The sequence below is a fragment of the Pinus tabuliformis genome, chromosome 6 (genome assembly GCF_031772625.1).
Source record: "Pinus tabuliformis cultivar Carrire ecotype Pingquan chromosome 6, CPIR1, whole genome shotgun sequence".
Classification (NCBI taxonomy): domain Eukaryota; kingdom Viridiplantae; phylum Streptophyta; class Pinopsida; order Pinales; family Pinaceae; genus Pinus; species Pinus tabuliformis.
The window spans coordinates 1,265,155,169-1,265,167,158 of NC_142292.1; the positions used below are offsets into that span (position 1 = coordinate 1,265,155,169).

At 32.7% G+C, this 11,990-nt stretch overlaps 1 pseudogene; it reads right to left on the reverse strand.

Moving 5' to 3' along the window:
• Nucleotides 1-4,776: 4,776 nt before the first annotated feature.
• On the reverse strand, nucleotides 4,777-11,315 carry LOC149263261 (U4/U6 small nuclear ribonucleoprotein Prp31 homolog pseudogene; annotated as a pseudogene).
• Nucleotides 11,316-11,990: the final 675 nt, after the last annotated feature.

The following is an 11,990-nucleotide window of genomic DNA, read 5'->3' on the forward strand; positions in this document are numbered from 1 at the left end:
TATCTTCAAGAAATTTGCTATTGAAATCATGGGAAATATAGTCTCATCCAAGCCACTTTGAATGGCATAGAATACTTTTATATTATTCTTTATGTTATCTAGCTTCTTCAACGATGGGATCATTGGTTCTATATAGTCAAGAATTATGAGATCATAAACATCCCAAAAACATAACAAGGACTTCATGAATTACCCAAGCTTTAAAAATTATGTCCATAGAAAACAAAATATATAATTCTACAATTCTACAAAATATATAATTGTACAATTCTACTATCGAAAACATAGTGTTTTCCACTAAACAACTTTTAAAAAACCAAATCCCAAGCAATTAAAAAAAAAAAAACTCAAATACTATATAAAAAACCAAATCCCAAGCAATTAAAAACAAAAGAAACTAAAATACTATATAAAAATTTTGAGAGTTTTGAGTTTAATACTTACCCATTAATCTCAATAGCAATGACATGCACTTGAAATCAAGTCACAATTTCAAGGATGTGATCTTTTACTCTCACTTTTACAACTACTAAACAAATATTGATAAAAATAAAAAATAACCCATTTTAAAATTGTTTACTACATTAACCCATTTTAAAACTATTTAAAACAAGCCAATGTATTAGCTCTTTTTGATGAGATATCTTTAATAGCCCTTTCATCACAAATCAAATAAATTTTACATCTAAAGTTTTGCGTACTTTTTCCTCACTTACAGATGGTATACTGTTTCTTTTCGGCAGAAAAGAAAACCATACCATGATATTCCATAAAAGCAATCGAAAAAGACATACAATATTAAAAAAAAAAAGTTATGAAACTAAAGCTTCATATGGAAACCTAAAAAAATACATTTGTAAATCAACCAAGACCTTGTAGAGCTTATAAAAGATATGCCTGCTATACCATTACAAAATATTAATTTATGGAGAAAACTCCTTGATGTAGTACTGGAAACTGACTATTAGTAGTAGGTGGAGAAAACTCCTTGATGTAGTACTGGAAACTGACTATTAGTAGTAGGTGGAGAAAAATAAAACAGATTAGCGAGAGAAAGAAACAAAACAATCAATAATTATGATTAAGTTAACCTAAAGAGCCCATATTAAATTAACCTTAAGAGCCCAGAAAGAATATTTTTTTCGAGTAAATTAATACTAAATCAGATAATGTAAAGGAAAATTACCACTTTCGAGTAAATTAATGCACTGCCATTCTTCAAAGAAAAAATTGATTCTAGAAGCCGAAGTAAGAGCTAAGAGCTCTTTTAAATAAAGAGTCCGGTAAATATGTTCCTGTAAATATATTAGAAAGAATAGAACCTTTCCTTTAATGCCAAATAACCTACCCTGCCAATAACTCAGATTGAGTAACCGTAGAGATACGACTTCAATACTAGTTGTAATGTCAGTTCATCGACATATTGGAATGACAGTTTAGAATCTAGACCGCTCGAAGATTGGAATGGCCACTCACTCACAGTGGCAGTGGAAGCTCACGAAGGCAATGGCAATGACTTACAACTTATGACGATGATGGTGGGCTCTGGCTAGAAACCTTTGATCTATTGTCTTTACTTGGAATGAATGTCTCTGCATATTCCTTCTCTAGACCAAACTCGTAGACTCCCAAATTCATACATTACCCAACTGTAACCTTGCAACCAAGCTTTATTACCACTCTAGTGATGGTGGGAGGAGCGAGTTATTACAGTGACAGAACATAGATAACTCACACAATGGAGATGCTACTGTGACTATGAAATTAGAAATGAGGAATGTTTAAATTATTTTAAATATAAATAAACAAAAAAATCTTTTGAAGAGTTCTGTTTTATTTTTTTTTTTAGTATATTAATAATAATTAAATTAAATAATTTTAGTAATTATATATATATATATATATATTATTAAAGAGTATGGATCTAGCATATAATTAGATGATCAAATTTTTTCAAATCAAATTTTGAATAAAACATTATACCGCTCTCATCTCTTAATAAATCTCAATGAATTTGTAGTGATTCTCTCCATATATATACAATGTGTAATTTTTCATTGTTTAAATTGTATTTATGAATATTATATAGAATACATTAAAGTTTCAATAATTTTTTTCCTTTGGACATTGAATATTTTATTATATACAACACTAAAATAATTTCTTTTAACCTTCTCTTGTATATATGGATATATATGAAGGTGATAATCACATAAATTACTAACATAGCCTTTCAAATAGCTTATTTAAATCTTGTGTTGAAATATTTTAAAGTTGATATGAAATTATATTAAGTCACATGGACATCAAAATATTTTATTTATGAATAACAGTAAGTGAAATATTTTTACCACATTGAATTGTAATATCAACAACAAATCTAGTCATATAATGAGATTGAGGGTATTGATGTTTTATAATGCTTTTAATTAAAGATAACTAAATATGCATATTCATTGTTTTTTTATTATAGCCTACATTATTTTATATTTTATTTTTCCGCACATATGTCAAATGTCAATTCCACCTTGAGCCTAGAAGGAATTACACATTGTCCTCATACTAGGTTGTACAATGTGTCTCTCCACGCCAATATTTTTCTAACTTTAGACTCTATACATACATTACATTCAAAGTTTGATTAATTAAATAAACACTTATATCTATAGCTTTATCTAAAAACAATAAGTGTTTATTTCCTTTAGATATAAATGTGTTTTGAAGTTTTTGTTCAAATTGTGATTTGTTTTGTCAAATTATGTTTTTTTTTTGTTTAAAATGTGTTTTTGATTGCATATATGAATTCAACATCTTAAAAATGCATGAGGCACCTATATTATAGACATTTCACAATTCAAACTTATGATTCAAACAAATCTCCACCAAATTTTTATAAATTCAATCCAAAAATATACCCAAAACACTTCAAAATATATAATAGTTAAAATTCTGCATAAATGTGTGAAGAGAAATGATTTATATACCAGTATAGATCCATCTTAAGCACATATTAGCATGCACCGAAAGAGATCAAATCTCTTAAGTACAAATATCTTTTAAAGTTTAAAATTTGAATAATACATTACATCCCTCTTATCATTTGATAGATCCCAATAAATTTGTAGTGGTTCTCTCTCTCCATATATATATATACAATCTAATTTTTCATTGTTTAAATTGTATTTATGAATGCATTGAATTTTCAATTATATATAGCATTAAAATATATTTTTTAACATTTTATTTTTATATAAAATTATAAATAAAATTTGATGTCCACATAAATTACTAACATACATTTTCAAATAATTTATTTAAATTTTAAAATTGATATCAAATTATATTAAATTATGTGGACATCAAAATTTTTATTTATGACTAAGAGTGATAGTGAGATTGGGATTAATGATGTTTTATAATGCTTTTAATTAAAGCTAACTAAACATACATATTCATTTTTGTTTATTATTATAGCCAATATTATTTTTTTATTTAGAGAATATTTTGTTTTTCATAACATGTGTAAACTCCACGTTGAGCATGGACGGAATCACACATCTCTCATATTGGGTTGTAGAATGCCCTTATTGGCTCAATAATAATAACCCTTCAGATTCTAACCTATAAGTCAAGAAAATAAATGAGCATAGATCCATCTTAAATACGGATCTAACATGAGCAGAGAAAGATCCAATTTCTTCACTTGCAAATTTTTTTAATGAAAAGACATTATTTAAATATTTTGTATGATTTTTTTTTAGATTTTTTAAAAATTTTATTTTGACCAATATAAAACCCTAGAATAAGCCTCTCTTCTCAATCAAAATATTACTTTTAATAGAAATAATTTTTAATAGAAATAATTTTGAGTAACCCGCAAACCTAGGTTCTCTCTACCCTGGAATTCCATGCGCAATAATATCCAATAATATCAAATTGATGGAATTCCATGCGCAATAATATCCAATAATATCAAATTGATGGCTACCAATATGTTTCAATATCCTCAAACATGTGCTAAAAAGGGTACTACTGCTCTTACCCTGGCAATGGAATAGATATTTGTCACCATGGGCCTACAGTTTCATAACCAACAACTTACCACTGTTTTGTGGGATATATGTTCCTCCATTTTCAGATGTATCTCCAAAGTGGGATACCGTCCGTATTTATGTCCAACCTTGGACATTATGTACTGCAAAATATATATAATTTGCCCCATCATTGTTGTATGAATAATCTTTCCAATTGTACTGACATTGTGATATATATATGGTGATGGCCAATGACTGATAGTCTGCGGGTGAGTAAAACAAAAACAAAAATTGCATTGTTGGCTTTCTCTCGCTGGCTTTCTATTCAAATACTACAATGGATTGTCTTAAAAAGATTTAAAATAATAATTTTTTTAAATTTACACTATAATAACTGAAAATTCGTTACATTGGTTTCGTTTTGTTTTTATTTTGGTTTTTGTAAAAGATTTAAAATAATATTTTTTTTTAATTTACACTATAATAACTGAAAATTCGTTACATTGGTTTCGTTTTGTTTTATATTGGTTTTTGTTTTTTTAATTAATTTCAAGTTTTTTATAACGAATCAAAATCATTATTAAATATTTTAAATTATATCTAAAGAATTTATTATCACAAAATTTTTCCAACATTAGCCAAAACTGCCATTTTTTAGATTGATTTCAAAATAACAAATTTTTTTCATTTCAAAAATATTGTTAAAGTATTTTAAATTAATGTACCTATATTCTTGAGTAGTCTATAATGAGATTTTTCGGAGATTCTGATCATTTGAAAAGTTATTCTGGCCAACCACCCAACCGACCTTTCCCTCTCTGTCTTCGTCACCTTGCTGGAACGTGAACTCCGTTACCTCCATCACCGTCACCTCACACGCTAACTGCCTGTTTCAATTTCACCAACCCCGCCAATGCCTTAACGAGCGTATTGCAATCGCACCAACTCGATTTGAAAAATTCATGTGAACTGGAGCATCCCCTTCTACCCCGCCCTCGAATAAGATATCAAGCTATCGGTAGATAACCTATGGGTGGTACACCATTGAAGAGTACTTCTCTGCTGGAAACGTCAAATGAAGATTAACACAGGTTCGATTCCTAGGGATGAATTTCTAGAATTTGTACACTCTACCAATCCTACAAGGAGCCATCAAATATAAACACAGCGTTTTCTATTTTCGAATCGTTCCTGCCACCATTTCAATGCATTCATCACACAGGGATTGCCGTAACTCAGCAAAATTGTTGGATCAGGATCAATGCACTCATCGCAAAGATTTCCGAAACTCAACAAAATTGAAGGATCACGCTAAATGCATTCAACGCAAGGATTGCCTGAACTCAGTAAAATTGGAGGAACTCAGTAAAATTGGAGGATAGGGAGCGTGTGGGTCGGCCTGCTCAAAGGATTTAGGACCAGCAATTGGGCTGCCATGGCTGCAAGCAGCTCCTGCTCTATTCGAAGGATGAATTTGGAAATAATAAACTGACAGAGGATGACTCCGAGTTTGGACAGAGATGACAATCACATAGCGTGAGCAAAAGATCGCAAAAAGCCAGAGGAGCAATTTTTGAGAAACCTGCTCAGGATTTTCCGGACTATAAAGTCCCAATAAAATTTATAAAATGTATGATGTTATGTTCATTCTAGGTGTTTTTATAATTTTTTAAGAAAAAATTATTCTTGAAACAACTCTTAAAATTATCCCTGATTTTTTATGCTAGATATGCCATTTATGCCATATTTTTTATGTCGATAAATAATTTTTATCTTAGGCTCCTTTGTATCATCGCCAATGGAATATTGTAGCTGTATAATTAAGCCCTAAGCTGAACAATTAACATCAGTTCAAGGAAATTCATCAATAATCCTAAAATGGGCAAACCCTGACTCTGTATAATGTCGCCACTACTACGATATGAGAAAATCCAAGAGATTGTCAAAAGGAATTTTATCAATCCAGAGATTATACAATAAATTGAAAATACAGTGAAAATATCATTTTATTTCCCAAAAGTCCTAACAACCAGAAAATGGTGTACGAGATACAAGATACTTTTTTCTATGTGGTTCATTTGCCAAGTTTTATAAGTTTGAAACACAAAAGCCTCTTGTGAATTGCAGGTTCTCGCTTATTATTAAATATAATCGCTGTTTTAATTTCTGAAAAACTGGAGGTGGTTATATTCTTCGTACAGTGTCTACCATATTTGGGCAAATCATTAAATTCGGAAACCATAACCTTTAATTGTGTTGAGATTTTAAGATAAGCGATACAAATAAATTTAATGATTTTTACATTTAGGGATGTGGGTTAAAGGCTGCCTAGATTTTCCTCATGCAAATTAGGAGACAAATAATGTTGTGGAGTCATACCACAGTTATCTCAAGACAACCTTTCTATGTGATAGACGAAAGAAATGTTCTCGTAGGATGGATTGGCTATTCTATACTCTAATAAAAAATGTTGAGCCATGTTATCGATTCAAGGAAATTCTGAAAAAAGAAGGATATTTGAACAACCACAAGAAAGAGATGCAGCTTGAATCGTCAATGGAAAAGGCTAGAAGAATTCCAGATAGTGATTGCAGGCCTCACGAGATCATATCTCACGCTTATTACGTGAGGAGTCAAAGTAAACCTAATAAGAAATATCTTATCATATGGCATCGCACAAATTTTATCACTTGTGATTGCCCATGGTCTATTCGTGGAAACATTTGCAAGCATGCCATAAAGGTAGATTGGTTACATTCCTCCTTAATGGATTCAGACCCTTTATTGGATCTTGATACCACACCTAATACATTGAATTCCCCTCCTGAGATAAGTATAGAGGCACCAAACCTTGATGCAGATACTAGAACAACTATTTTGGATGATGAAAATGTTGAAGACCTTAATTTTTTGAGAGAGGAGTTGTTTGGATATCTAGACTTGTTTCGAAATAGTCCTCCTTCTACTGTGAGCAAGACAAAACAATTGATTGATTTGGCTAAAAAATTTGTGGATGATGTTAATGATCTTCATATTATGGATTATGACTTCACCCTTGGGTTGGTTGCTTATGAGTCATCTTTAAAGAGGAAGAAGAGTTTCCTTAGTCCTAAAAAGAAAAATAAAAGAAGCAAAAAAAATGCCAGCTTGGATATTGATTTGAACGTCCTTGCATCTGAAGATGAACCATTTCAATTTCAACACCTCAACAAGTGCGGTCGTCCTCGCTCTAACAATTCATCCTTTACTGTCCCAAGTAGTTCTATAGAGAGATTATATGATATGTGCTTTCTCTTAACTATGTGCATTGGTTGTTGTTGATGTAGTTAATGTAGTGTTTGAATGTTTGCAGGGGTGCACCATCCAAATATTGTGCCTTCACTTGAAGCATGTAGACAGAAGAACCATCACTCTATTTATCACATGAGTCAAGGTGAATTTGATGGGACACCTAATGATGTAGTCTGTATTCTGATGCCTCTATAAATTAGCATCATATTATTTGCTCTGATGGAAATTACATTGTTATCTTACAGATACAACATCTTCTTCAATGGATCGCCCTCCATCCGAACATGATTGGCTCATTGACAACTCCCAAATTGGTGATTTGTCGGGTTTGTTGCTATGCTTTTTCTCTTAACTATGTGCACTGGTTGTTATTGATGTTGTTAATGTAGTGTTTGAATGTTTGCAGGGGTGCACCATCCCTCTATTTATCACATCAATCAAGGTGCATTTGATGGGACACCTAATGATGTAGTTTGTATTCTGATGCCTCTATAAATTAACATCATATTATTTGCTTTGATGGAAATTACATTGTTATGTTACAGATACAATAGCTTCTTCAATGGATCTCCCTCCATCCGAACATGATTGGCTCATTGACAACACCCAAATTGGTCATTTTCCAGGTTTGTTGCTATGTCATTTCTCTTATCTGTGTGCACTGGTTGTTGTTGATGTTGTTAATGTAGTGTTTGAATGTTTGCAGGGGTGCACCATCCCAATAATGTACCTTCACTTGAAGCACATAGACAGAAGCATCATCCCTCTATTTATCACATCAGTCAAGGTGCATTTGACGGGACACCTAATTGATGTAGTTTGTATTCTGATGCCTCTACAAATTAACACCATATTATTTGCTTTGATGGAAATTACATTGTTATGTTACAGATACAATAGCTTCTTCAATGGATCTCCCTCCATCCGAACATGATTGGCTCATTGACAACACCCAAATTGGTCATTTTCCAAGTTTTTTGTTATGCCTTTTCTCTTATCTGCGTGCACTGGTTGTTGTTGATGTTGTTAATGTAGTGTTTGAATATTTGTAGGGGTGCACCATCCCCATATTGTGCCTTCACTTGAAGCATGTAGACAGAAGAACCATCGCTCTATTGATCACATGAGTCAAGGTGCATTTAATGGGATCCCTAATTGATATAGTTTGTATTTTGATCCCTGTATTAATTCACATGATATTATTTGGTCTGATGGAAATTGCATTGTTATCTTACAGATACAAAAGCTTCTTCAATGGATCAACCTCCATCTGAACAAGATTGGCTCATTGACAACACCCAAATTGGTGATTTTCCAGGTTTGTTTCCATTTTTATGCTCCTAGTTTGCTCTTAAATTGTGTAGTGGTTGTTGTTGCCGTTGTTAATATGGTGTTTGAATGTTTGCATATTGAACTAGGACACAGAATAAACCAACAGGGCTGAGGGAAAGACATAAAGGTGAACCAACTTGTAGGCTTCTCAAACAAGTTGTGAGAGAAAATCCAGCTTCTTCTTCTTTAATCTCCCACATACCAGCATTCGTGTATGAATGTCATTGTAGTTGATGATGCTAGGTTGTTGAGGATTCTTGGTGTAGTAACCAGCTTTTGTTAGGTGTGATTCTTATATATGAGGAGTTGGTTGTTAGGGTTTTCTTGGTTTCACTGGCTAGGGTTTGAAATTGTTCCAACTTGTGATAAGTTGCAAGTATGTACATGTACTTCATCTTTTCTATATAAATAAAGTGTTCAATGGTCCAATAATCAAGTACTTGCATATTTGATTATGAGCTTGTCTTCTCTTTCTTCATTGGGTAATTTCCAACACTTTTTTTTTATAATGACAATTTCACATGACAGAATGCCATAAATCATTATATACAACAAAGACTGCAATGCCTCTTGCACCTGAAGCACTTTTTATATAAAAGGGAAGTAGCTAATATGTATGGTATATGTAGACTTGAAGATGTGTCTCTTTGACAACACTTTTTTTGTTTTTGGTTTAAAAATAAATCAACTTTGCCAATACATTTATTAATGGTTATTGCTGTGCATGCTCATATTTCTTCAACATGGAGTTCTTCTGTGGTATTTTCTAAAATAAAATTCATGTGTCTATACTAAAACGAGTTGCTGGACCTGTACATAATTTCTGGGCAAATTCAAACATTTGAAGGTGACATATGCATATTCTTATGTATGCATTGTCCATGTGGAAGGTGCTGATACTATTGATATTTTATCTTAATTAAAGCAACAATTATATGTAGTCATATATCTCTTATTTGCTCGCTGATATTTCTCAATCTATCCCACAATTGTTGGCTTCCCCATGGGTTATCAGCGGTATGTGTATTTTCATCTTTAATAAAAGTGATCTTGGCATGTTCAAAAATATTGCTACCATATGGATTTTATGTTATTTGTGTTATATTGAAGTTTCTTTGGCATATATGTTCATTGTACCTTCCTATTTGTAGATAAAAGCTCAAACAGTCACCTACAATAGTATGTAAACCAACACTTTGACAAAATATCAAAATGGCTAGAATCGCATAAACATATAATATCAGTGGTCATATTTCTTTAGGATGGAACTTTTTTGTGGTATTTTCTAAAATAAAATTCATGTGTCTATACTAAAATGAGTTGTTGGACAGTGTTCTGCAAAGCAAAATCTGTGTTAAATATTTGAGCTCAAAGTAATTGGATTAGCACAAGAAACATTCTAGGTGTTATTTGATAAAAGGGAAAGCATGTGTGTTCAATTGTTTAAAATAGTTTCCAAAAGTAGACAATGACATCGATGAAGATGAACACAAAGAAAAAGTAAGACAACAAGACTTAGGAAATCAAAATTAAGCATTCAAATAGGTACATCTAAAATTGTTGATATTTGATTTGGTGATCCTCTCACAATGACTTGTTCAAGGTATGGTACAAAGGTTCCTGTCCATATTTCCCTTGTTTGGGCTTGGGTGTTTCTTGGCTTCAAAAAAAGTGAGAACTAGTTGAAGGAACTTTTGAGTGTGTTGTCGAAGCAGGGGAGGCTAACTGTGATGCCATTCTTCCCATGTCCTTCTTTGTTGAATAGCCCAGCAAACCCAATGTTTGTGCCTTGATTCTAATCACTGCGATTGCCTAGAATAAGCTAAGGGGAAAACAAAGTGATTAGGGGGCTCCTTGTTGCACAAGTCTGCCACTTTCATTTCAACCTTTTGGACTTGGACAGTGTTCTGCAAGTGAATATTTACACAGATCAGGGTACAGACATACCAATAAAAAAAATGTTCAGTTTGTGCCTTGCTACGAAGTGCTTCATTTATTTTGTTCCAAATCAAGTAGAGGATTTTGATCCTAAGAAGCTGCCACTTTGCTTTAAATTCAACGAACAAAAGGAGTTTGTCACTTGTTAAGGTGATTTTCTAGGAGATGCCTATTGGGAGTATCTGGCTACAAAGTTTAGATCCAATTTCGGGTGTCATATATCTTCTCATTGCAGCCCACAAGTTATATACCTGAACTGTTAAGTTTAAAGAAACTGGAAATGCAAAGTCTCTGGTTCAACTATTTCATGGAAAAAAAATTAGCAACTAACAATCGACATGCATGCATTCTCAAAGCAGGTGGCGTGCTCTGGAAAATCTCTGTTTGTTCAAGGTATCCAACATGAAATTGTGAAGTCGCTGTTGAAAATCCTGCCAAATTATTTTTCTTTGCACCTAGAAGCTGCACATTACAAGTTGGCATTTTAGCCAGTGAAGAGAGACCCCCTGCAGTACCCATCAATTTTGCTACAACCGCACTCCCTGCAATAGCAGACAAATTGGGGGAAATGTATCCCATCCTACTCTCAACAAAATCCAAAACCTTCTTTTTTGTTGCATCAAGTGAAAGCGCTCTATCACAGGCATCTAAAGTCTTTTGCAAGTTTTCTTCTGATAGAGGCTTACCACTAGTGGTAGATGCAGTGACAGAAACAACCATAATGGTTGCCAAAGGTAAAAGACCCTCAAGATCAACCAAAGTTAAATCAATCTCATTTCCAATTTTCTTTACAACTGGAGCATAATCAATTTGATGGTGTACAATAGATTCTAACTCGGGAAACTTCAACCATGAGTAAAGGGATAACCATGAGTGTAACAACTTATGATGGTTCTACTTATCTTGTCATGAATTAATTGCTTAACTAGGTGAGATACATTGGATTAGGTGTTGCATTTGGGTTGTTGGTGTGACAAGGGGTTTGGGGGGCATTATGGTTGGAGTTTGTTGGCACAAGACTCATATAAGTTAGTTGAGTATGAAATTATTTGGTGTGGTAGTGATTGCATGCCCATAATGCATGAGACAACTTTAGATTGGCATGTGACAGCAATACATGTGAGATAATTGCATTAATGGAAAATGTAGAAATTGAGGTGAAGTTGGAGTTGGTGGTTTAATGAAGGAAAGAAGTGCATAGACATAGCTAGATGTGTGGTGACCAAGGTGAGACCATTTTATAAGAAAAACCTTGGCCACATTTGTTTGGGTTAGATAGGCCCACTGGTAGACCATTGTGACTTAGATGAAATTCTGTCAATCGGCAAGTTAAATTTTTCATATTACCCTTCATAAAAATTTATAAATCTTCTATTGTTGATCACACTGGAATGT